Raw genomic sequence first — 24,576 nt, forward strand, 5'->3', positions numbered from 1 at the left:
GTTATCGCTTCTCGGCCTTTTGGCTAAGATCAAGTGTAGTATCTGTTCTTATCAGTTTAATATCTGATACGTCCCCTATCTGGGGACCATATATTAAATGGATTTTTAGAACAGGGAGATGGAAAAAGAGCTTGCTCTGTCCACTCCACGCATTGACCTGGTATTGCAGTACCTCCAGGAACGGTGCACCCCTTCTTAACCCAGTTTCCAAAAGCAGAACTCGATTCACCTGATTCATATTAGCCCGATTAGCGAATTGAAATGAATTTTTATCTAACACACTTTTTACTTGCTTTATTCATCCAAATAGCAAACTCATCACCACTCAACTTCACCAACTCTGCTATGTCCCGTGCAGTATCTTGTTGTCAGTCTAATCTAGATCATGTGTAATTGAATGGAATAGATCCCTTTTGGACAAAGTGGAGTCAGATGCTGCAGTGACCACAGGTGTGAGAGGATCTACAATTGGCATCTGGTGTTATCTCTCTGCTTCCACTCCAAATAAAGTTACCTGTTGTTACCTGAACGTCAAATACTAAGAATGGGCGGCCTATGAAAGAATTAGTACTTTCATTAAGTATACTAAACCGGCTAATTGGGAATAGACAAACTGTAAAAAGCCCTCTGAGAAAGCCCCTCTCTAACCTTTGTTAGTAAGCTTTTCTGTAGCCTGCCTGTTGATGTATTTTCGGTTTGAACAGTGCACAACATGAAGAGACGGAACACTGGCGGCTTGTCACAATGCCCCCCGATGACATCACAATAGCGCTGCTGCCTAGAAAACAAGCTGCGCAGAAGAAGTTGTTCTTTGGGTGGGAGGGTGGGCTAGTGGAAGGAGGGGGCAATCTCTTTTTTTCCCGGGTGGTAGGGGGATGACAGGAGAAGGGAAGCGGGTGGTGAGAAAGGTACAGAGGGCAGGGTTTGGGGGCTGGGAAGGAAAGGGAAAAGATTAGGGTTTGGGGATGATGAAAGGGCTTTCTACGGGTAAGGATGGCAAAGGGTGGCAGTGACGGAAAGTCAGGCAACCTGTCCTGTCCGTCTTTTTGTATCGTGAATTGGAAAGACTGCAAGGGGGAGGGGAGTTGCTTGCGCCCTAAAGGAGGAGTTATTCAGATTCATTGCAGTGGGCGGCGGCTGCAAAACGCACCATTCTTCTTGTTTTTGCTCTGCAAAGCAGCCTTTTCAAGGGTTGGCTTGGGTGACAAAATGTCTTGTGTAGGCGTGGGTTTGTCTCCCTCTCGCTCTCTCTCCCTAAGATGTGTCCGGCATAGGCCAGGGTGCCACTCGAGGCCCAAACCAATTCTGGTTATCGCTTCTCGGCCTTTTGGCTAAGATCAAGTGTAGTATCTGTTCTTATCAGTTTAATATCTGATACGTCCCCTATCTGGGGACCATATATTAAATGGATTTTTAGAACAGGGAGATGGAAAAAGAGCTTGCTCTGTCCACTCCACGCATTGACCTGGTATTGCAGTACCTCCAGGAACGGTGCACCCCTTCTTAACCCAGTTTCCAAAAGCAGAACTCGATTCACCTGATTCATATTAGCCCGATTAGCGAATTGAAATGAATTTTTATCTAACACACTTTTTACTTGCTTTATTCATCCAAATAGCAAACTCATCACCACTCAACTTCACCAACTCTGCTATGTCCCGTGCAGTATCTTGTTGTCAGTCTAATCTAGATCATGTGTAATTGAATGGAATAGATCCCTTTTGGACAAAGTGGAGTCAGATGCTGCAGTGACCACAGGTGTGAGAGGATCTACAATTGGCATCTGGTGTTATCTCTCTGCTTCCACTCCAAATAAAGTTACCTGTTGTTACCTGAACGTCAAATACTAAGAATGGGCGGCCTATGAAAGAATTAGTACTTTCATTAAGTATACTAAACCGGCTAATTGGGAATAGACAAACTGTAAAAAGCCCTCTGAGAAAGCCCCTCTCTAACCTTTGTTAGTAAGCTTTTCTGTAGCCTGCCTGTTGATGTATTTTCGGTTTGAACAGTGCACAACATGAAGAGACGGAACACTGGCGGCTTGTCACAATGCCCCCCGATGACATCACAATAGCGCTGCTGCCTAGAAAACAAGCTGCGCAGAAGAAGTTGTTCTTTGGGTGGGAGGGTGGGCTAGTGGAAGGAGGGGGCAATCTCTTTTTTTCCCGGGTGGTAGGGGGATGACAGGAGAAGGGAAGCGGGTGGTGAGAAAGGTACAGAGGGCAGGGTTTGGGGGCTGGGAAGGAAAGGGAAAAGATTAGGGTTTGGGGATGATGAAAGGGCTTTCTACGGGTAAGGATGGCAAAGGGTGGCAGTGACGGAAAGTCAGGCAACCTGTCCTGTCCGTCTTTTTGTATCGTGAATTGGAAAGACTGCAAGGGGGAGGGGAGTTGCTTGCGCCCTAAAGGAGGAGTTATTCAGATTCATTGCAGTGGGCGGCGGCTGCAAAACGCACCATTCTTCTTGTTTTTGCTCTGCAAAGCAGCCTTTTCAAGGGTTGGCTTGGGTGACAAAATGTCTTGTGTAGGCGTGGGTTTGTCTCCCTCTCGCTCTCTCTCCCTAAGATGTGTCCGGCATAGGCCAGGGTGCCACTCGAGGCCCAAACCAATTCTGGTTATCGCTTCTCGGCCTTTTGGCTAAGATCAAGTGTAGTATCTGTTCTTATCAGTTTAATATCTGATACGTCCCCTATCTGGGGACCATATATTAAATGGATTTTTAGAACAGGGAGATGGAAAAAGAGCTTGCTCTGTCCACTCCACGCATTGACCTGGTATTGCAGTACCTCCAGGAACGGTGCACCCCTTCTTAACCCAGTTTCCAAAAGCAGAACTCGATTCACCTGATTCATATTAGCCCGATTAGCGAATTGAAATGAATTTTTATCTAACACACTTTTTACTTGCTTTATTCATCCAAATAGCAAACTCATCACCACTCAACTTCACCAACTCTGCTATGTCCCGTGCAGTATCTTGTTGTCAGTCTAATCTAGATCATGTGTAATTGAATGGAATAGATCCCTTTTGGACAAAGTGGAGTCAGATGCTGCAGTGACCACAGGTGTGAGAGGATCTACAATTGGCATCTGGTGTTATCTCTCTGCTTCCACTCCAAATAAAGTTACCTGTTGTTACCTGAACGTCAAATACTAAGAATGGGCGGCCTATGAAAGAATTAGTACTTTCATTAAGTATACTAAACCGGCTAATTGGGAATAGACAAACTGTAAAAAGCCCTCTGAGAAAGCCCCTCTCTAACCTTTGTTAGTAAGCTTTTCTGTAGCCTGCCTGTTGATGTATTTTTGGTTTGAACAGTGCACAACATGAAGAGACGGAACACTGGCGGCTTGTCACAATGCCCCCCGATGACATCACAATAGCGCTGCTGCCTAGAAAACAAGCTGCGCAGAAGAAGTTGTTCTTTGGGTGGGAGGGTGGGCTAGTGGAAGGAGGGGGCAATCTCTTTTTTTCCCGGGTGGTAGGGGGATGACAGGAGAAGGGAAGCGGGTGGTGAGAAAGGTACAGAGGGCAGGGTTTGGGAACTGGGAAGGAAAGGGAAAAGATTAGGGTTTGGGGATGATGAAAGGGCTTTCTACGGGTAAGGATGGCAAAGGGTGGCAGTGACGGAAAGTCAGGCAACCTGTCCTGTCCGTCTTTTTGTATCGTGAATTGGAAAGACTGCAAGGGGGAGGGGAGTTGCTTGCGCCCTAAAGGAGGAGTTATTCAGATTCATTGCAGTGGGCGGCGGCTGCAAAACGCACCATTCTTCTTGTTTTTGCTCTGCAAAGCAGCCTTTTCAAGGGTTGGCTTGGGTGACAAAATGTCTTGTGTAGGCGTGGGTTTGTCTCCCTCTCGCTCTCTCTCCCTAAGATGTGTCCGGCATAGGCCAGGGTGCCACTCGAGGCCCAAACCAATTCTGGTTATCGCTTCTCGGCCTTTTGGCTAAGATCAAGTGTAGTATCTGTTCTTATCAGTTTAATATCTGATACGTCCCCTATCTGGGGACCATATATTAAATGGATTTTTAGAACAGGGAGATGGAAAAAGAGCTTGCTCTGTCCACTCCACGCATTGACCTGGTATTGCAGTACCTCCAGGAACGGTGCACCCCTTCTTAACCCAGTTTCCAAAAGCAGAACTCGATTCACCTGATTCATATTAGCCCGATTAGCGAATTGAAATGAATTTTTATCTAACACACTTTTTACTTGCTTTATTCATCCAAATAGCAAACTCATCACCACTCAACTTCACCAACTCTGCTATGTCCCGTGCAGTATCTTGTTGTCAGTCTAATCTAGATCATGTGTAATTGAATGGAATAGATCCCTTTTGGACAAAGTGGAGTCAGATGCTGCAGTGACCACAGGTGTGAGAGGATCTACAATTGGCATCTGGTGTTATCTCTCTGCTTCCACTCCAAATAAAGTTACCTGTTGTTACCTGAACGTCAAATACTAAGAATGGGCGGCCTATGAAAGAATTAGTACTTTCATTAAGTATACTAAACCGGCTAATTGGGAATAGACAAACTGTAAAAAGCCCTCTGAGAAAGCCCCTCTCTAACCTTTGTTAGTAAGCTTTTCTGTAGCCTGCCTGTTGATGTATTTTCGGTTTGAACAGTGCACAACATGAAGAGACGGAACACTGGCGGCTTGTCACAATGCCCCCCGATGACATCACAATAGCGCTGCTGCCTAGAAAACAAGCTGCGCAGAAGAAGTTGTTCTTTGGGTGGGAGGGTGGGCTAGTGGAAGGAGGGGGCAATCTCTTTTTTTCCCGGGTGGTAGGGGGATGACAGGAGAAGGGAAGCGGGTGGTGAGAAAGGTACAGAGGGCAGGGTTTGGGGGCTGGGAAGGAAAGGGAAAAGATTAGGGTTTGGGGATGATGAAAGGGCTTTCTACGGGTAAGGATGGCAAAGGGTGGCAGTGACGGAAAGTCAGGCAACCTGTCCTGTCCGTCTTTTTGTATCGTGAATTGGAAAGACTGCAAGGGGGAGGGGAGTTGCTTGCGCCCTAAAGGAGGAGTTATTCAGATTCATTGCAGTGGGCGGCGGCTGCAAAACGCACCATTCTTCTTGTTTTTGCTCTGCAAAGCAGCCTTTTCAAGGGTTGGCTTGGGTGACAAAATGTCTTGTGTAGGCGTGGGTTTGTCTCCCTCTCGCTCTCTCTCCCTAAGATGTGTCCGGCATAGGCCAGGGTGCCACTCGAGGCCCAAACCAATTCTGGTTATCGCTTCTCGGCCTTTTGGCTAAGATCAAGTGTAGTCCCTTCATTGGGTTTGCCTTGGTCTTGGCTGGGAGGGGCCCGGGCTTGCACAACCGCCGGCCTCGGGGATTGTTGCGCCTTTTGGTGCTTACGTCCCCTTGTGGCTGGTGGTTCCTGGGCTCGGGAGGCGATCACCCAGGCACTGCGCTTTTGTGTGGTGGCCTGCTGGCCTTCGGGGCTACCTTGATTCTGAAAATTGCGGATGAAATCTCATAAAAAAAAAAAAAAAATCTGTTCTTATCAGTTTAATATCTGATACGTCCCCTATCTGGGGACCATATATTAAATGGATTTTTAGAACAGGGAGATGGAAAAAGAGCTTGCTCTGTCCACTCCACGCATTGACCTGGTATTGCAGTACCTCCAGGAACGGTGCACCCCTTCTTAACCCAGTTTCCAAAAGCAGAACTCGATTCACCTGATTCATATTAGCCCGATTAGCGAATTGAAATGAATTTTTATCTAACACACTTTTTACTTGCTTTATTCATCCAAATAGCAAACTCATCACCACTCAACTTCACCAACTCTGCTATGTCCCGTGCAGTATCTTGTTGTCAGTCTAATCTAGATCATGTGTAATTGAATGGAATAGATCCCTTTTGGACAAAGTGGAGTCAGATGCTGCAGTGACCACAGGTGTGAGAGGATCTACAATTGGCATCTGGTGTTATCTCTCTGCTTCCACTCCAAATAAAGTTACCTGTTGTTACCTGAACGTCAAATACTAAGAATGGGCGGCCTATGAAAGAATTAGTACTTTCATTAAGTATACTAAACCGGCTAATTGGGAATAGACAAACTGTAAAAAGCCCTCTGAGAAAGCCCCTCTCTAACCTTTGTTAGTAAGCTTTTCTGTAGCCTGCCTGTTGATGTATTTTCGGTTTGAACAGTGCACAACATGAAGAGACGGAACACTGGCGGCTTGTCACAATGCCCCCCGATGACATCACAATTGCGCTGCTGCCTAGAAAACAAGCTGCGCAGAAGAAGTTGTTCTTTGGGTGGGAGGGTGGGCTAGTGGAAGGAGGGGGCAATCTCTTTTTTTCCCGGGTGGTAGGGGGATGACAGGAGAAGGGAAGCGGGTGGTGAGAAAGGTACAGAGGGCAGGGTTTGGGGGCTGGGAAGGAAAGGGAAAAGATTAGGGTTTGGGGATGATGAAAGGGCTTTCTACGGGTAAGGATGGCAAAGGGTGGCAGTGACGGAAAGTCAGGCAACCTGTCCTGTCCGTCTTTTTGTATCGTGAATTGGAAAGACTGCAAGGGGGAGGGGAGTTGCTTGCGCCCTAAAGGAGGAGTTATTCAGATTCATTGCAGTGGGCGGCGGCTGCAAAACGCACCATTCTTCTTGTTTTTGCTCTGCAAAGCAGCCTTTTCAAGGGTTGGCTTGGGTGACAAAATGTCTTGTGTAGGCGTGGGTTTGTCTCCCTCTCGCTCTCTCTCCCTAAGATGTGTCCGGCATAGGCCAGGGTGCCACTCGAGGCCCAAACCAATTCTGGTTATCGCTTCTCGGCCTTTTGGCTAAGATCAAGTGTAGTATCTGTTCTTATCAGTTTAATATCTGATACGTCCCCTATCTGGGGACCATATATTAAATGGATTTTTAGAACAGGGAGATGGAAAAAGAGCTTGCTCTGTCCACTCCACGCATTGACCTGGTATTGCAGTACCTCCAGGAACGGTGCACCCCTTCTTAACCCAGTTTCCAAAAGCAGAACTCGATTCACCTGATTCATATTAGCCCGATTAGCGAATTGAAATGAATTTTTATCTAACACACTTTTTACTTGCTTTATTCATCCAAATAGCAAACTCATCACCACTCAACTTCACCAACTCTGCTATGTCCCGTGCAGTATCTTGTTGTCAGTCTAATCTAGATCATGTGTAATTGAATGGAATAGATCCCTTTTGGACAAAGTGGAGTCAGATGCTGCAGTGACCACAGGTGTGAGAGGATCTACAATTGGCATCTGGTGTTATCTCTCTGCTTCCACTCCAAATAAAGTTACCTGTTGTTACCTGAACGTCAAATACTAAGAATGGGCGGCCTATGAAAGAATTAGTACTTTCATTAAGTATACTAAACCGGCTAATTGGGAATAGACAAACTGTAAAAAGCCCTCTGAGAAAGCCCCTCTCTAACCTTTGTTAGTAAGCTTTTCTGTAGCCTGCCTGTTGATGTATTTTCGGTTTGAACAGTGCACAACATGAAGAGACGGAACACTGGCGGCTTGTCACAATGCCCCCCGATGACATCACAATAGCGCTGCTGCCTAGAAAACAAGCTGCGCAGAAGAAGTTGTTCTTTGGGTGGGAGGGTGGGCTAGTGGAAGGAGGGGGCAATCTCTTTTTTTCCCGGGTGGTAGGGGGATGACAGGAGAAGGGAAGCGGGTGGTGAGAAAGGTACAGAGGGCAGGGTTTGGGGGCTGGGAAGGAAAGGGAAAAGATTAGGGTTTGGGGATGATGAAAGGGCTTTCTACGGGTAAGGATGGCAAAGGGTGGCAGTGACGGAAAGTCAGGCAACCTGTCCTGTCCGTCTTTTTGTATCGTGAATTGGAAAGACTGCAAGGGGGAGGGGAGTTGCTTGCGCCCTAAAGGAGGAGTTATTCAGATTCATTGCAGTGGGCGGCGGCTGCAAAACGCACCATTCTTCTTGTTTTTGCTCTGCAAAGCAGCCTTTTCAAGGGTTGGCTTGGGTGACAAAATGTCTTGTGTAGGCGTGGGTTTGTCTCCCTCTCGCTCTCTCTCCCTAAGATGTGTCCGGCATAGGCCAGGGTGCCACTCGAGGCCCAAACCAATTCTGGTTATCGCTTCTCGGCCTTTTGGCTAAGATCAAGTGTAGTATCTGTTCTTATCAGTTTAATATCTGATACGTCCTCTATCTGGGGACCATATATTAAATGGATTTTTAGAACAGGGAGATGGAAAAAGAGCTTGCTCTGTCCACTCCACGCATTGACCTGGTATTGCAGTACCTCCAGGAACGGTGCACCCCTTCTTAACCCAGTTTCCAAAAGCAGAACTCGATTCACCTGATTCATATTAGCCCGATTAGCGAATTGAAATGAATTTTTATCTAACACACTTTTTACTTGCTTTATTCATCCAAATAGCAAACTCATCACCACTCAACTTCACCAACTCTGCTATGTCCCGTGCAGTATCTTGTTGTCAGTCTAATCTAGATCATGTGTAATTGAATGGAATAGATCCCTTTTGGACAAAGTGGAGTCAGATGCTGCAGTGACCACAGGTGTGAGAGGATCTACAATTGGCATCTGGTGTTATCTCTCTGCTTCCACTCCAAATAAAGTTACCTGTTGTTACCTGAACGTCAAATACTAAGAATGGGCGGCCTATGAAAGAATTAGTACTTTCATTAAGTATACTAAACCGGCTAATTGGGAATAGACAAACTGTAAAAAGCCCTCTGAGAAAGCCCCTCTCTAACCTTTGTTAGTAAGCTTTTCTGTAGCCTGCCTGTTGATGTATTTTCGGTTTGAACAGTGCACAACATGAAGAGACGGAACACTGGCGGCTTGTCACAATGCCCCCCGATGACATCACAATAGCGCTGCTGCCTAGAAAACAAGCTGCGCAGAAGAAGTTGTTCTTTGGGTGGGAGGGTGGGCTAGTGGAAGGAGGGGGCAATCTCTTTTTTTCCCGGGTGGTAGGGGGATGACAGGAGAAGGGAAGCGGGTGGTGAGAAAGGTACAGAGGGCAGGGTTTGGGGGCTGGGAAGGAAAGGGAAAAGATTAGGGTTTGGGGATGATGAAAGGGCTTTCTACGGGTAAGGATGGCAAAGGGTGGCAGTGACGGAAAGTCAGGCAACCTGTCCTGTCCGTCTTTTTGTATCGTGAATTGGAAAGACTGCAAGGGGGAGGGGAGTTGCTTGCGCCCTAAAGGAGGAGTTATTCAGATTCATTGCAGTGGGCGGCGGCTGCAAAACGCACCATTCTTCTTGTTTTTGCTCTGCAAAGCAGCCTTTTCAAGGGTTGGCTTGGGTGACAAAATGTCTTGTGTAGGCGTGGGTTTGTCTCCCTCTCGCTCTCTCTCCCTAAGATGTGTCCGGCATAGGCCAGGGTGCCACTCGAGGCCCAAACCAATTCTGGTTATCGCTTCTCGGCCTTTTGGCTAAGATCAAGTGTAGTATCTGTTCTTATCAGTTTAATATCTGATACGTCCCCTATCTGGGGACCATATATTAAATGGATTTTTAGAACAGGGAGATGGAAAAAGAGCTTGCTCTGTCCACTCCACGCATTGACCTGGTATTGCAGTACCTCCAGGAACGGTGCACCCCTTCTTAACCCAGTTTCCAAAAGCAGAACTCGATTCACCTGATTCATATTAGCCCGATTAGCGAATTGAAATGAATTTTTATCTAACACACTTTTTACTTGCTTTATTCATCCAAATAGCAAACTCATCACCACTCAACTTCACCAACTCTGCTATGTCCCGTGCAGTATCTTGTTGTCAGTCTAATCTAGATCATGTGTAATTGAATGGAATAGATCCCTTTTGGACAAAGTGGAGTCAGATGCTGCAGTGACCACAGGTGTGAGAGGATCTACAATTGGCATCTGGTGTTATCTCTCTGCTTCCACTCCAAATAAAGTTACCTGTTGTTACCTGAACGTCAAATACTAAGAATGGGCGGCCTATGAAAGAATTAGTACTTTCATTAAGTATACTAAACCGGCTAATTGGGAATAGACAAACTGTAAAAAGCCCTCTGAGAAAGCCCCTCTCTAACCTTTGTTAGTAAGCTTTTCTGTAGCCTGCCTGTTGATGTATTTTCGGTTTGAACAGTGCACAACATGAAGAGACGGAACACTGGCGGCTTGTCACAATGCCCCCCGATGACATCACAATAGCGCTGCTGCCTAGAAAACAAGCTGCGCAGAAGAAGTTGTTCTTTGGGTGGGAGGGTGGGCTAGTGGAAGGAGGGGGCAATCTCTTTATTTCCCGGGTGGTAGGGGGATGACAGGAGAAGGGAAGCGGGTGGTGAGAAAGGTACAGAGGGCAGGGTTTGGGGGCTGGGAAGGAAAGGGAAAAGATTAGGGTTTGGGGATGATGAAAGGGCTTTCTACGGGTAAGGATGGCAAAGGGTGGCAGTGACGGAAAGTCAGGCAACCTGTCCTGTCCGTCTTTTTGTATCGTGAATTGGAAAGACTGCAAGGGGGAGGGGAGTTGCTTGCGCCCTAAAGGAGGAGTTATTCAGATTCATTGCAGTGGGCGGCGGCTGCAAAACGCACCATTCTTCTTGTTTTTGCTCTGCAAAGCAGCCTTTTCAAGGGTTGGCTTGGGTGACAAAATGTCTTGTGTAGGCGTGGGTTTGTCTCCCTCTCGCTCTCTCTCCCTAAGATGTGTCCGGCATAGGCCAGGGTGCCACTCGAGGCCCAAACCAATTCTGGTTATCGCTTCTCGGCCTTTTGGCTAAGATCAAGTGTAGTATCTGTTCTTATCAGTTTAATATCTGATACGTCCCCTATCTGGGGACCATATATTAAATGGATTTTTAGAACAGGGAGATGGAAAAAGAGCTTGCTCTGTCCACTCCACGCATTGACCTGGTATTGCAGTACCTCCAGGAACGGTGCACCCCTTCTTAACCCAGTTTCCAAAAGCAGAACTCGATTCACCTGATTCATATTAGCCCGATTAGCGAATTGAAATGAATTTTTATCTAACACACTTTTTACTTGCTTTATTCATCCAAATAGCAAACTCATCACCACTCAACTTCACCAACTCTGCTATGTCCCGTGCAGTATCTTGTTGTCAGTCTAATCTAGATCATGTGTAATTGAATGGAATAGATCCCTTTTGGACAAAGTGGAGTCAGATGCTGCAGTGACCACAGGTGTGAGAGGATCTACAATTGGCATCTGGTGTTATCTCTCTGCTTCCACTCCAAATAAAGTTACCTGTTGTTACCTGAACGTCAAATACTAAGAATGGGCGGCCTATGAAAGAATTAGTACTTTCATTAAGTATACTAAACTGGCTAATTGGGAATAGACAAACTGTAAAAAGCCCTCTGAGAAAGCCCCTCTCTAACCTTTGTTAGTAAGCTTTTCTGTAGCCTGCCTGTTGATGTATTTTCGGTTTGAACAGTGCACAACATGAAGAGACGGAACACTGGCGGCTTGTCACAATGCCCCCCGATGACATCACAATAGCGCTGCTGCCTAGAAAACAAGCTGCGCAGAAGAAGTTGTTCTTTGGGTGGGAGGGTGGGCTAGTGGAAGGAGGGGGCAATCTCTTTTTTTCCCGGGTGGTAGGGGGATGACAGGAGAAGGGAAGCGGGTGGTGAGAAAGGTACAGAGGGCAGGGTTTGGGGGCTGGGAAGGAAAGGGAAAAGATTAGGGTTTGGGGATGATGAAAGGGCTTTCTACGGGTAAGGATGGCAAAGGGTGGCAGTGACGGAAAGTCAGGCAACCTGTCCTGTCCGTCTTTTTGTATCGTGAATTGGAAAGACTGCAAGGGGGAGGGGAGTTGCTTGCGCCCTAAAGGAGGAGTTATTCAGATTCATTGCAGTGGGCGGCGGCTGCAAAACGCACCATTCTTCTTGTTTTTGCTCTGCAAAGCAGCCTTTTCAAGGGTTGGCTTGGGTGACAAAATGTCTTGTGTAGGCGTGGGTTTGTCTCCCTCTCGCTCTCTCTCCCTAAGATGTGTCCGGCATAGGCCAGGGTGCCACTCGAGGCCCAAACCAATTCTGGTTATCGCTTCTCGGCCTTTTGGCTAAGATCAAGTGTAGTATCTGTTCTTATCAGTTTAATATCTGATACGTCCCCTATCTGGGGACCATATATTAAATGGATTTTTAGAACAGGGAGATGGAAAAAGAGCTTGCTCTGTCCACTCCACGCATTGACCTGGTATTGCAGTACCTCCAGGAACGGTGCACCCCTTCTTAACCCAGTTTCCAAAAGCAGAACTCGATTCACCTGATTCATATTAGCCCGATTAGCGAATTGAAATGAATTTTTATCTAACACACTTTTTACTTGCTTTATTCATCCAAATAGCAAACTCATCACCACTCAACTTCACCAACTCTGCTATGTCCCGTGCAGTATCTTGTTGTCAGTCTAATCTAGATCATGTGTAATTGAATGGAATAGATCCCTTTTGGACAAAGTGGAGTCAGATGCTGCAGTGACCACAGGTGTGAGAGGATCTACAATTGGCATCTGGTGTTATCTCTCTGCTTCCACTCCAAATAAAGTTACCTGTTGTTACCTGAACGTCAAATACTAAGAATGGGCGGCCTATGAAAGAATTAGTACTTTCATTAAGTATACTAAACCGGCTAATTGGGAATAGACAAACTGTAAAAAGCCCTCTGAGAAAGCCCCTCTCTAACCTTTGTTAGTAAGCTTTTCTGTAGCCTGCCTGTTGATGTATTTTCGGTTTGAACAGTGCACAACATGAAGAGACGGAACACTGGCGGCTTGTCACAATGCCCCCCGATGACATCACAATAGCGCTGCTGCCTAGAAAACAAGCTGCGCAGAAGAAGTTGTTCTTTGGGTGGGAGGGTGGGCTAGTGGAAGGAGGGGGCAATCTCTTTTTTTCCCGGGTGGTAGGGGGATGACAGGAGAAGGGAAGCGGGTGGTGAGAAAGGTACAGAGGGCAGGGTTTGGGGGCTGGGAAGGAAAGGGAAAAGATTAGGGTTTGGGGATGATGAAAGGGCTTTCTACGGGTAAGGATGGCAAAGGGTGGCAGTGACGGAAAGTCAGGCAACCTGTCCTGTCCGTCTTTTTGTATCGTGAATTGGAAAGACTGCAAGGGGGAGGGGAGTTGCTTGCGCCCTAAAGGAGGAGTTATTCAGATTCATTGCAGTGGGCGGCGGCTGCAAAACGCACCATTCTTCTTGTTTTTGCTCTGCAAAGCAGCCTTTTCAAGGGTTGGCTTGGGTGACAAAATGTCTTGTGTAGGCGTGGGTTTGTCTCCCTCTCGCTCTCTCTCCCTAAGATGTGTCCGGCATAGGCCAGGGTGCCACTCGAGGCCCAAACCAATTCTGGTTATCGCTTCTCGGCCTTTTGGCTAAGATCAAGTGTAGTATCTGTTCTTATCAGTTTAATATCTGATACGTCCCCTATCTGGGGACCATATATTAAATGGATTTTTAGAACAGGGAGATGGAAAAAGAGCTTGCTCTGTCCACTCCACGCATTGACCTGGTATTGCAGTACCTCCAGGAACGGTGCACCCCTTCTTAACCCAGTTTCCAAAAGCAGAACTCGATTCACCTGATTCATATTAGCCCGATTAGCGAATTGAAATGAATTTTTATCTAACACACTTTTTACTTGCTTTATTCATCCAAATAGCAAACTCATCACCACTCAACTTCACCAACTCTGCTATGTCCCGTGCAGTATCTTGTTGTCAGTCTAATCTAGATCATGTGTAATTGAATGGAATAGATCCCTTTTGGACAAAGTGGAGTCAGATGCTGCAGTGACCACAGGTGTGAGAGGATCTACAATTGGCATCTGGTGTTATCTCTCTGCTTCCACTCCAAATAAAGTTACCTGTTGTTACCTGAACGTCAAATACTAAGAATGGGCGGCCTATGAAAGAATTAGTACTTTCATTAAGTATACTAAACCGGCTAATTGGGAATAGACAAACTGTAAAAAGCCCTCTGAGAAAGCCCCTCTCTAACCTTTGTTAGTAAGCTTTTCTGTAGCCTGCCTGTTGATGTATTTTCGGTTTGAACAGTGCACAACATGAAGAGACGGAACACTGGCGGCTTGTCACAATGCCCCCCGATGACATCACAATAGCGCTGCTGCCTAGAAAACAAGCTGCGCAGAAGAAGTTGTTCTTTGGGTGGGAGGGTGGGCTAGTGGAAGGAGGGGGCAATCTCTTTTTTTCCCGGGTGGTAGGGGGATGACAGGAGAAGGGAAGCGGGTGGTGAGAAAGGTACAGAGGGCAGGGTTTGGGGGCTGGGAAGGAAAGGGAAAAGATTAGGGTTTGGGGATGATGAAAGGGCTTTCTACGGGTAAGGATGGCAAAGGGTGGCAGTGACGGAAAGTCAGGCAACCTGTCCTGTCCGTCTTTTTGTATCGTGAATTGGAAAGACTGCAAGGGGGAGGGGAGTTGCTTGCGCCCTAAAGGAGGAGTTATTCAGATTCATTGCAGTGGGCGGCGGCTGCAAAACGCACCATTCTTCTTGTTTTTGCTCTGCAAAGCAGCCTTTTCAAGGGTTGGCTTGGGTGACAAAATGTCTTGTGTAGGCGTGGGTTTGTCTCCCTCTCGCTCTCTCTCCCTAAGATGTGTCCGGCATAGGCCAGGGTGCCACTCGAGGCCCAAACCAATTCTGGTTATCGCTTCTCGGCCTTTTGGCTAAGATCAAGTGTAGTATCTGTTCTTATCAGTTTAATATCTGATACGTCCCCTATCTGGGGACCATATATTAAATGGATTTTTAGAACAGGGAGATGGAAAAAGAGCTTGCTCTGTCCACTCCACGCATTGACCTGGTATTGCAGTACCTCCAGGAACGGTGCACGGTGCACCCCTTCTTAACCCAGTTTCCAAAAGCAGAACTCGATTCACCTGATTCATATTAGCCCGATTAGCGAATTGAAATGAATTTTTATCTAACACACTTTTTACTTGCTTTATTCATCCAAATAGCAAACTCATCACCACTCAACTTCACCAACTCTGCTATGTCCCGTGCAGTATCTTGTTGTCAGTCTAATCTAGATCATGTGTAATTGAATGGAATAGATCCCTTTTGGACAAAGTGGAGTCAGATGCTGCAGTGACCACAGGTGTGAGAGGATCTACAATTGGCATCTGGTGTTATCTCTCTGCTTCCACTCCAAATAAAGTTACCTGTTGTTACCTGAACGTCAAATACTAAGAATGGGCGGCCTATGAAAGAATTAGTACTTTCATTAAGTATACTAAACCGGCTAATTGGGAATAGACAAACTGTAAAAAGCCCTCTGAGAAAGCCCCTCTCTAACCTTTGTTAGTAAGCTTTTCTGTAGCCTGCCTGTTGATGTATTTTCGGTTTGAACAGTGCACAACATGAAGAGACGGAACACTGGCGGCTTGTCACAATGCCCCCCGATGACATCACAATAGCGCTGCTGCCTAGAAAACAAGCTGCGCAGAAGAAGTTGTTCTTTGGGTGGGAGGGTGGGCTAGTGGAAGGAGGGGGCAATCTCTTTTTTTCCCGGGTGGTAGGGGGATGACAGGAGAAGGGAAGCGGGTGGTGAGAAAGGTACAGAGGGCAGGGTTTGGGGGCTGGGAAGGAAAGGGAAAAGATTAGGGTTTGGGGATGATGAAAGGGCTTTCTACGGGTAAGGATGGCAAAGGGTGGCAGTGACGGAAAGTCAGGCAACCTGTCCTGTCCGTCTTTTTGTATCGTGAATTGGAAAGACTGCAAGGGGGAGGGGAGTTGCTTGCGCCCTAAAGGAGGAGTTATTCAGATTCATTGCAGTGGGCGGCGGCTGCAAAACGCACCATTCTTCTTGTTTTTGCTCTGCAAAGCAGCCTTTTCAAGGGTTGGCTTGGGTGACAAAATGTCTTGTGTAGGCGTGGGTTTGTCTCCCTCTCGCTCTCTCTCCCTAAGATGTGTCCGGCATAGGCCAGGGTGCCACTCGAGGCCCAAACCAATTCTGGTTATCGCTTCTCGGCCTTTTGGCTAAGATCAAGTGTAGTATCTGTTCTTATCAGTTTAATATCTGATACGTCCCCTATCTGGGGACCATATATTAAATGGATTTTTAGAACAGGGAGATGGAAAAAGAGCTTGCTCTGTCCACTCCACGCATTGACCTGGTATTGCAGTACCTCCAGGAACGGTGCACCCCTTCTTAACCCAGTTTCCAAAAGCAGAACTCGATTCACCTGATTCATATTAGCCCGATTAGCGAATTGAAATGAATTTTTATCTAACACACTTTTTACTTGCTTTATTCATCCAAATAGCAAACTCATCACCACTCAACTTCACCAACTCTGCTATGTCCCGTGCAGTATCTTGTTGTCAGTCTAATCTAGATCATGTGTAATTGAATGGAATAGATCCCTTTTGGACAAAGTGGAGTCAGATGCTGCAGTGACCACAGGTGTGAGAGGATCTACAATTGGCATCTGGTGTTATCTCTCTGCTTCCACTCCAAATAAAGTTACCTGTTGTTACCTGAACGTCAAATACTAAGAATGGGCGGCCTATGAAAGAATTAGTACTTTCATTAAGTATACTAAACCGGCTAATTGGGAATAGACAAACTGTAAAAAGCCCTCTGAGAAAGCCCCTCTCTAACCTTTGTTAGTAAGCTTTTCTGTAGCCTGCCTGTTGATGTATTTTCGGTTTGAACAGTGCACAACATGAAGAGACGGAACACTGGCGGCTTGTCACAATGCCCCCCGATGACATCACAATAGCGCTGCTGCCTAGAAAACAAGCTGCGCAGAAGAAGTTGTTCTTTGGGTGGGAGGGTGGGCTAGTGGAAGGAGGGGGCAATCTCTTTTTTTCCCGGGTGGTAGGGGGATGACAGGAGAAGGGAAGCGGGTGGTGAGAAAGGTACAGAGGGCAGGGTTTGGGGGCTGGGAAGGAAAGGGAAAAGATTAGGGTTTGGGGATGATGAAAGGGCTTTCTACGGGTAAGGATGGCAAAGGGTGGCAGTGACGGAAAGTCAGGCAACCTGTCCTGTCCGTCTTTTTGTATCGTGAATTGGAAAGACTGCAAGGGGGAGGGGAGTTGCTTGCGCCCTAAAGGAGGAGTTATTCAGATTCATTGCAGTGGGCGGCGGCTGCAAAACGCACCATTCTTCTTGTTTTTGCTCTGCAAAGCAGCCTTTTCAAGGGTTGGCTTGGGTGACAAAATGTCTTGTGTAGGCGTGGGTTTGTCTCCCTCTCGCTCTCTCTCCCTAAGATGTGTCCGGCATAGGCCAGGGTGCCACTCGAGGCCCAAACCAATTCTGGTTATCGCTTCTCGGCCTTTTGGCTAAGATCAAGTGTAGTATCTGTTCTTATCAGTTTAATATCTGATACGTCCCCTATCTGGGGACCATATATTAAATGGATTTTTAGAACAGGGAGATGGAAAAAGAGCTTGCTCTGTCCACTCCACGCATTGACCTGGTATTGCAGTACCTCCAGGAACGGTGCACCCCTTCTTAACCCAGTTTCCAAAAGCAGAACTCGATTCACCTGATTCATATTAGCCCGATTAGCGAATTGAAATGAATTTTTATCTAACACACTTTTTACTTGCTTTATTCATCCAAATAGCAAACTCATCACCACTCAACTTCACCAACTCTGCTATGTCCCGTGCAGTATCTTGTTGTCAGTCTAATCTAGATCATGTGTAATTGAATGGAATAGATCCCTTTTGGACAAAGTGGAGTCAGATGCTGCAGTGACCACAGGTGTGAGAGGATCTACAATTGGCATCTGGTGTTATCTCTCTGCTTCCACTCCAAATAAAGTTACCTGTTGTTACCTGAACGTCAAATACTAAGAATGGGCGGCCTATGAAAGAATTAGTACTTTCATTAAGTATACTAAACCGGCTAATTGGGAATAGACAAACTGTAAAAAGCCCTCTGAGAAAGCCCCTCTCTAACCTTTGTTAGTAAGCTTTTCTGTAGCCTGCCTGTTGATGTATTTTCGGTTTGAACAGTGCACAACATGAAGAGACGGAACACTGGCGGCTTGTCACAATGCCCCCCGATGACATCACAATAGCGCTGCTGCCTAGAAAACAAGCTGCGCAGAAGAAGTTGTTCTTTGGGTGGGAGGGTGGGCTAGTGGAAGGAGGGGGCAATCTCTTTTTTTCCCGGGTGGTAGGGGGATGACAGGAGAAGGGAAGCGGGTGGTGAGAAAGGTACAGAGGGCAGGGTTTGGGGGCTGGGAAGGAAAGGGAAAAGATTAGGGTTTGGGGATGATGAAAGGGCTTTCTACGGGTAAGGATGGCAAAGGGTGGCAGTGACGGAAAGTCAGGCAACCTGTCCTGTCCGTCTTTTTGTATCGTGAATTGGAAAGACTGCAAGGGGGAGGGGAGTTGCTTGCGCCCTAAAGGAGGAGTTATTCAGATTCATTGCAGTGGGCGGCGGCTGCAAAACGCACCATTCTTCTTGTTTTTGCTCTGCAAAGCAGCCTTTTCAAGGGTTGGCTTGGGTGACAAAATGTCTTGTGTAGGCGTGGGTTTGTCTCCCTCTCGCTCTCTCTCCCTAAGATGTGTCCGGCATAGGCCAGGGTGCCACTCGAGGCCCAAACCAATTCTGGTTATCGCTTCTCGGCCTTTTGGCTAAGATCAAGTGTAGTATCTGTTCTTATCAGTTTAATATCTGATACGTCCCCTATCTGGGGACCATATATTAAATGGATTTTTAGAACAGGGAGATGGAAAAAGAGCTTGCTCTGTCCACTCCACGCATTGACCTGGTATTGCAGTACCTCCAGGAACGGTGCACCCCTTCTTAACCCAGTTTCCAAAAGCAGAACTCGATTCACCTGATTCATATTAGCCCGATTAGCGAATTGAAATGAATTTTTATCTAACACACTTTTTACTTGCTTTATTCATCCAAATAGCAAACTCATCACCACTCAACTTCACCAACTCTGCTATGTCCCGTGCAGTATCTTGTTGTCAGTCTAATCTAGATCATGTGTAATTGAATGGAATAGATCCCTTTTGGACAAAGTGGAGTCAGATGCTGCAGTGACCACAGGTGTGAGAGGATCTACAATTGGCATCTGGTGTTATCTCTCTGCTTCCACTCCAAATAAAGTTACCTGTTGTTACCTGAACGTCAAATACTAAGAATGGGCGGCCTATGAAAGAATTAGTACTTTCATTAAGTATACTAAACCGGCTAATTGGGAATAGACAAACTGTAAAAAGCCCTCTGAGAAAGCCCCTCTCTAACCTTTGTTAGTAAGCTTTTCTGTAGCCTGCCTGTTGATGTATTTTCGGTTTGAACAGTGCACAACATGAAGAGACGGAACACTGGCGGCTTGTCACAATGCCCCCCGATGACATCACAATAGCGCTGCTGCCTAGAAAACAAGCTGCGCAGAAGAAGTTGTTCTTTGGGTGGGAGGGTGGGCTAGTGGAAGGAGGGGGCAATCTCTTTTTTTCCCGGGTGGTAGGGGGATGACAGGAGAAGGGAAGCGGGTGGTGAGAAAGGTACAGAGGGCAGGGTTTGGGGGCTGGGAAGGAAAGGGAAAAGATTAGGGTTTGGGGATGATGAAAGGGCTTTCTACGGGTAAGGATGGCAAAGGGTGGCAGTGACGGAAAGTCAGGCAACCTGTCCTGTCCGTCTTTTTGTATCGTGAATTGGAAAGACTGCAAGGGGGAGGGGAGTTGCTTGCGCCCTAAAGGAGGAGTTATTCAGATTCATTGCAGTGGGCGGCGGCTGCAAAACGCACCATTCTTCTTGTTTTTGCTCTGCAAAGCAGCCTTTTCAAGGGTTGGCTTGGGTGACAAAATGTCTTGTGTAGGCGTGGGTTTGTCTCCCTCTCGCTCTCTCTCCCTAAGATGTGTCCGGCATAGGCCAGGGTGCCACTCGAGGCCCAAACCAATTCTGGTTATCGCTTCTCGGCCTTTTGGCTAAGATCAAGTGTAGTATCTGTTCTTATCAGTTTAATATCTGATACGTCCCCTATCTGGGGACCATATATTAAATGGATTTTTAGAACAGGGAGATGGAAAAAGAGCTTGCTCTGTCCACTCCACGCATTGACCTGGTATTGCAGTACCTCCAGGAACGGTGCACCCCTTCTTAACCCAGTTTCCAAAAGCAGAACTCGATTCACCTGATTCATATTAGCCCGATTAGCGAATTGAAATGAATTTTTATCTAACACACTTTTTACTTGCTTTATTCATCCAAATAGCAAACTCATCACCACTCAACTTCACCAACTCTGCTATGTCCCGTGCAGTATCTTGTTGTCAGTCTAATCTAGATCATGTGTAATTGAATGGAATAGATCCCTTTTGGACAAAGTGGAGTCAGATGCTGCAGTGACCACAGGTGTGAGAGGATCTACAATTGGCATCTGGTGTTATCTCTCTGCTTCCACTCCAAATAAAGTTACCTGTTGTTACCTGAACGTCAAATACTAAGAATGGGCGGCCTATGAAAGAATTAGTACTTTCATTAAGTATACTAAACCGGCTAATTGGGAATAGACAAACTGTAAAAAGCCCTCTGAGAAAGCCCCTCTCTAACCTTTGTTAGTAAGCTTTTCTGTAGCCTGCCTGTTGATGTATTTTCGGTTTGAACAGTGCACAACATGAAGAGACGGAACACTGGCGGCTTGTCACAATGCCCCCCGATGACATCACAATAGCGCTGCTGCCTAGAAAACAAGCTGCGCAGAAGAAGTTGTTCTTTGGGTGGGAGGGTGGGCTAGTGGAAGGAGGGGGCAATCTCTTTTTTTCCCGGGTGGTAGGGGGATGACAGGAGAAGGGAAGCGGGTGGTGAGAAAGGTACAGAGGGCAGGGTTTGGGGGCTGGGAAGGAAAGGGAAAAGATTAGGGTTTGGGGATGATGAAAGGGCTTTCTACGGGTAAGGATGGCAAAGGGTGGCAGTGACGGAAAGTCAGGCAACCTGTCCTGTCCGTCTTTTTGTATCGTGAATTGGAAAGACTGCAAGGGGGAGGGGAGTTGCTTGCGCCCTAAAGGAGGAGTTATTCAGATTCATTGCAGTGGGCGGCGGCTGCAAAACGCACCATTCTTCTTGTTTTTGCTCTGCAAAGCAGCCTTTTCAAGGGTTGGCTTGGGTGACAAAATGTCTTGTGTAGGCGTGGGTTTGTCTCCCTCTCGCTCTCTCTCCCTAAGATGTGTCCGGCATAGGCCAGGGTGCCACTCGAGGCCCAAACCAATTCTGGTTATCGCTTCTCGGCCTTTTGGCTAAGATCAAGTGTAGTATCTGTTCTTATCAGTTTAATATCTGATACGTCCCCTATCTGGGGACCATATATTAAATGGATTTTTAGAACAGGGAGATGGAAAAAGAGCTTGCTCTGTCCACTCCACGCATTGACCTGGTATTGCAGTACCTCCAGGAACGGTGCACCCCTTCTTAACCCAGTTTCCAAAAGCAGAACTCGATTCACCTGATTCATATTAGCCCGATTAGCGAATTGAAATGAATTTTTATCTAACACACTTTTTACTTGCTTTATTCATCCAAATAGCAAACTCATCACCACTCAACTTCACCAACTCTGCTATGTCCCGTGCAGTATCTTGTTGTCAGTCTAATCTAGATCATGTGTAATTGAATGGAATAGATCCCTTTTGGACAAAGTGGAGTCAGATGCTGCAGTGACCACAGGTGTGAGAGGATCTACAATTGGCATCTGGTGTTATCTCTCTGCTTCCACTCCAAATAAAGTTACCTGTTGTTACCTGAACGTCAAATACTAAGAATGGGCGGCCTATGAAAGAATTAGTACTTTCATTAAGTATACTAAACCGGCTAATTGGGAATAGACAAACTGTAAAAAGCCCTCTGAGAAAGCCCCTCTCTAACCTTTGTTAGTAAGCTTTTCTGTAGCCTGCCTGTTGATGTATTTTCGGTTTGAACAGTGCACAACATGAAGAGACGGAACACTGGCGGCTTGTCACAATGCCCCCCGATGACATCACAATAGCGCTGCTGCCTAGAAAACAAGCTGCGCAGAAGAAGTTGTTCTTTGGGTGGGAGGGTGGGCTAGTGGAAGGAGGGGGCAATCTCTTTTTTTCCCGGGTGGTAGGGGGATGACAGGAGAAGGGAAGCGGGTGGTGAGAAAGGTACAGAGGGCAGGGTTTGGGGGCTGGGAAGGAAAGGGAAAAGATTAGGGTTTGGGGATGATGAAAGGGCTTTCTACGGGTAAGGATGGCAAAGGGTGGCAGTGACGGAAAGTCAGGCAACCTGTCCTGTCCGTCTTTTTGTATCGTGAATTGGAAAGACTGCAAGGGGGAGGGGAGTTGCTTGCGCCCTAAAGGAGGAGTTATTCAGATTCATTGCAGTGGGCGGCGGCTGCAAAACGCACCATTCTTCTTGTTTTTGCTCTGCAAAGCAGCCTTTTCAAGGGTTGGCTTGGGTGACAAAATGTCTTGTGTAGGCGTGGGTTTGTCTCCCTCTCGCTCTCTCTCCCTAAGATGTGTCCGGCATAGGCCAGGGTGCCACTCGAGGCCCAAACCAATTCTGGTTATCGCTTCTCGGCCTTTTGGCTAAGATCAAGTGTAGTATCTGTTCTTATCAGTTTAATATCTGATACGTCCCCTATCTGGGGACCATATATTAAATGGATTTTTAGAACAGGGAGATGGAAAAAGAGCTTGCTCTGTCCACTCCACGCATTGACCTGGTATTGCAGTACCTCCAGGAACGGTGCACCCCTTCTTAACCCAGTTTCCAAAAGCAGAACTCGATTCACCTGATTCATATTAGCCCGATTAGCGAATTGAGATGAATTTTTATCTAACACACTTTTTACTTGCTTTATTCATCCAAATAGCAAACTCATCACCACTCAACTTCACCAACTCTGCTATGTCCCGTGCAGTATCTTGTTGTCAGTCTAATCTAGATCATGTGTAATTGAATGGAATAGATCCCTTTTGGACAAAGTGGAGTCAGATGCTGCAGTGACCACAGGTGTGAGAGGATCTACAATTGGCATCTGGTGTTATCTCTCTGCTTCCACTCCAAATAAAGTTACCTGTTGTTACCTGAACGTCAAATACTAAGAATGGGCGGCCTATGAAAGAATTAGTACTTTCATTAAGTATACTAAACCGGCTAATTGGGAATAGACAAACTGTAAAAAGCCCTCTGAGAAAGCCCCTCTCTAACCTTTGTTAGTAAGCTTTTCTGTAGCCTGCCTGTTGATGTATTTTCGGTTTGAACAGTGCACAACATGAAGAGACGGAACACTGGCGGCTTGTCACAATGCCCCCCGATGACATCACAATAGCGCTGCTGCCTAGAAAACAAGCTGCGCAGAAGAAGTTGTTCTTTGGGTGGGAGGGTGGGCTAGTGGAAGGAGGGGGCAATCTCTTTTTTTCCCGGGTGGTAGGGGGATGACAGGAGAAGGGAAGCGGGTGGTGAGAAAGGTACAGAGGGCAGGGTTTGGGGGCTGGGAAGGAAAGGGAAAAGATTAGGGTTTGGGGATGATGAAAGGGCTTTCTACGGGTAAGGATGGCAAAGGGTGGCAGTGACGGAAAGTCAGGCAACCTGTCCTGTCCGTCTTTTTGTATCGTGAATTGGAAAGACTGCAAGGGGGAGGGGAGTTGCTTGCGCCCTAAAGGAGGAGTTATTCAGATTCATTGCAGTGGGCGGCGGCTGCAAAACGCACCATTCTTCTTGTTTTTGCTCTGCAAAGCAGCCTTTTCAAGGGTTGGCTTGGGTGACAAAATGTCTTGTGTAGGCGTGGGTTTGTCTCCCTCTCGCTCTCTCTCCCTAAGATGTGTCCGGCATAGGCCAGGGTGCCACTCGAGGCCCAAACCAATTCTGGTTATCGCTTCTCGGCCTTTTGGCTAAGATCAAGTGTAGTATCTGTTCTTATCAGTTTAATATCTGATACGTCCCCTATCTGGGGACCATATATTAAATGGATTTTTAGAACAGGGAGATGGAAAAAGAGCTTGCTCTGTCCACTCCACGCATTGACCTGGTATTGCAGTACCTCCAGGAACGGTGCACCCCTTCTTAACCCAGTTTCCAAAAGCAGAACTCGATTCACCTGATTCATATTAGCCCGATTAGCGAATTGAAATGAATTTTTATCTAACACACTTTTTACTTGCTTTATTCATCCAAATAGCAAACTCATCACCACTCAACTTCACCAACTCTGCTATGTCCCGTGCAGTATCTTGTTGTCAGTCTAATCTAGATCATGTGTAATTGAATGGAATAGATCCCTTTTGGACAAAGTGGAGTCAGATGCTGCAGTGACCACAGGTGTGAGAGGATCTACAATTGGCATCTGGTGTTATCTCTCTGCTTCCACTCCAAATAAAGTTACCTGTTGTTACCTGAACGTCAAATACTAAGAATGGGCGGCCTATGAAAGAATTAGTACTTTCATTAAGTATACTAAACCGGCTAATTGGGAATAGACAAACTGTAAAAAGCCCTCTGAGAAAGCCCCTCTCTAACCTTTGATAGTAAGCTTTTCTGTAGCCTGCCTGTTGATGTATTTTCGGTTTGAACAGTGCACAACATGAAGAGACGGAACACTGGCGGCTTGTCACAATGCCCCCCGATGACATCACAATAGCGCTGCTGCCTAGAAAACAAGCTGCGC

The 24,576-nt window shown here is 46.7% G+C and overlaps 18 non-coding genes and 1 pseudogene across 18 annotated transcripts; all 19 read left to right on the plus strand.

Moving 5' to 3' along the window:
• Nucleotides 1-3: 3 nt before the first annotated feature.
• Nucleotides 4-194, plus strand: LOC142284560 (U2 spliceosomal RNA). Its single transcript, XR_012746058.1, has one exon. It is a non-coding gene; the product is annotated as a U2 spliceosomal RNA (small nuclear RNA).
• A 1,117-nt stretch (nt 195-1,311) lies between these two features.
• On the plus strand, nt 1,312-1,502 carry LOC142284561 (U2 spliceosomal RNA). The gene has a single exon (XR_012746059.1). It is a non-coding gene; the product is annotated as a U2 spliceosomal RNA (small nuclear RNA).
• A 1,117-nt stretch (nt 1,503-2,619) lies between these two features.
• On the plus strand, nt 2,620-2,810 carry LOC142284563 (U2 spliceosomal RNA). Its single transcript, XR_012746060.1, has one exon. It is a non-coding gene; the product is annotated as a U2 spliceosomal RNA (small nuclear RNA).
• A 1,117-nt stretch (nt 2,811-3,927) lies between these two features.
• On the plus strand, nt 3,928-4,118 carry LOC142284564 (U2 spliceosomal RNA). Its single transcript, XR_012746061.1, has one exon. It is a non-coding gene; the product is annotated as a U2 spliceosomal RNA (small nuclear RNA).
• Nucleotides 4,119-5,479: 1,361 nt separating this feature from the next.
• On the plus strand, nt 5,480-5,655 carry LOC142284617 (U2 spliceosomal RNA; annotated as a pseudogene).
• A 1,117-nt stretch (nt 5,656-6,772) lies between these two features.
• LOC142284565 (U2 spliceosomal RNA) lies at nt 6,773-6,963 on the plus strand. Its single transcript, XR_012746062.1, has one exon. It is a non-coding gene; the product is annotated as a U2 spliceosomal RNA (small nuclear RNA).
• A 1,117-nt stretch (nt 6,964-8,080) lies between these two features.
• Nucleotides 8,081-8,271, plus strand: LOC142284606 (U2 spliceosomal RNA). Its single transcript, XR_012746101.1, has one exon. It is a non-coding gene; the product is annotated as a U2 spliceosomal RNA (small nuclear RNA).
• Nucleotides 8,272-9,388: 1,117 nt separating this feature from the next.
• On the plus strand, nt 9,389-9,579 carry LOC142284566 (U2 spliceosomal RNA). Its single transcript, XR_012746063.1, has one exon. It is a non-coding gene; the product is annotated as a U2 spliceosomal RNA (small nuclear RNA).
• Nucleotides 9,580-10,696: 1,117 nt separating this feature from the next.
• On the plus strand, nt 10,697-10,887 carry LOC142284568 (U2 spliceosomal RNA). Its single transcript, XR_012746065.1, has one exon. It is a non-coding gene; the product is annotated as a U2 spliceosomal RNA (small nuclear RNA).
• A 1,117-nt stretch (nt 10,888-12,004) lies between these two features.
• On the plus strand, nt 12,005-12,195 carry LOC142284569 (U2 spliceosomal RNA). Its single transcript, XR_012746066.1, has one exon. It is a non-coding gene; the product is annotated as a U2 spliceosomal RNA (small nuclear RNA).
• A 1,117-nt stretch (nt 12,196-13,312) lies between these two features.
• LOC142284570 (U2 spliceosomal RNA) lies at nt 13,313-13,503 on the plus strand. Its single transcript, XR_012746067.1, has one exon. It is a non-coding gene; the product is annotated as a U2 spliceosomal RNA (small nuclear RNA).
• A 1,117-nt stretch (nt 13,504-14,620) lies between these two features.
• Nucleotides 14,621-14,811, plus strand: LOC142284607 (U2 spliceosomal RNA). The gene has a single exon (XR_012746102.1). It is a non-coding gene; the product is annotated as a U2 spliceosomal RNA (small nuclear RNA).
• Nucleotides 14,812-15,935: 1,124 nt separating this feature from the next.
• On the plus strand, nt 15,936-16,126 carry LOC142284571 (U2 spliceosomal RNA). Its single transcript, XR_012746068.1, has one exon. It is a non-coding gene; the product is annotated as a U2 spliceosomal RNA (small nuclear RNA).
• A 1,117-nt stretch (nt 16,127-17,243) lies between these two features.
• LOC142284572 (U2 spliceosomal RNA) lies at nt 17,244-17,434 on the plus strand. The gene has a single exon (XR_012746069.1). It is a non-coding gene; the product is annotated as a U2 spliceosomal RNA (small nuclear RNA).
• A 1,117-nt stretch (nt 17,435-18,551) lies between these two features.
• On the plus strand, nt 18,552-18,742 carry LOC142284573 (U2 spliceosomal RNA). The gene has a single exon (XR_012746070.1). It is a non-coding gene; the product is annotated as a U2 spliceosomal RNA (small nuclear RNA).
• A 1,117-nt stretch (nt 18,743-19,859) lies between these two features.
• LOC142284574 (U2 spliceosomal RNA) lies at nt 19,860-20,050 on the plus strand. Its single transcript, XR_012746071.1, has one exon. It is a non-coding gene; the product is annotated as a U2 spliceosomal RNA (small nuclear RNA).
• A 1,117-nt stretch (nt 20,051-21,167) lies between these two features.
• LOC142284575 (U2 spliceosomal RNA) lies at nt 21,168-21,358 on the plus strand. The gene has a single exon (XR_012746072.1). It is a non-coding gene; the product is annotated as a U2 spliceosomal RNA (small nuclear RNA).
• A 1,117-nt stretch (nt 21,359-22,475) lies between these two features.
• On the plus strand, nt 22,476-22,666 carry LOC142284576 (U2 spliceosomal RNA). The gene has a single exon (XR_012746073.1). It is a non-coding gene; the product is annotated as a U2 spliceosomal RNA (small nuclear RNA).
• Nucleotides 22,667-23,783: 1,117 nt separating this feature from the next.
• On the plus strand, nt 23,784-23,974 carry LOC142284577 (U2 spliceosomal RNA). Its single transcript, XR_012746074.1, has one exon. It is a non-coding gene; the product is annotated as a U2 spliceosomal RNA (small nuclear RNA).
• Nucleotides 23,975-24,576: the final 602 nt, after the last annotated feature.

The sequence above is a fragment of the Anomaloglossus baeobatrachus genome, unplaced genomic scaffold (assembly GCF_048569485.1).
Source record: "Anomaloglossus baeobatrachus isolate aAnoBae1 unplaced genomic scaffold, aAnoBae1.hap1 Scaffold_572, whole genome shotgun sequence".
Classification (NCBI taxonomy): Eukaryota; Metazoa; Chordata; class Amphibia; order Anura; family Aromobatidae; genus Anomaloglossus; species Anomaloglossus baeobatrachus.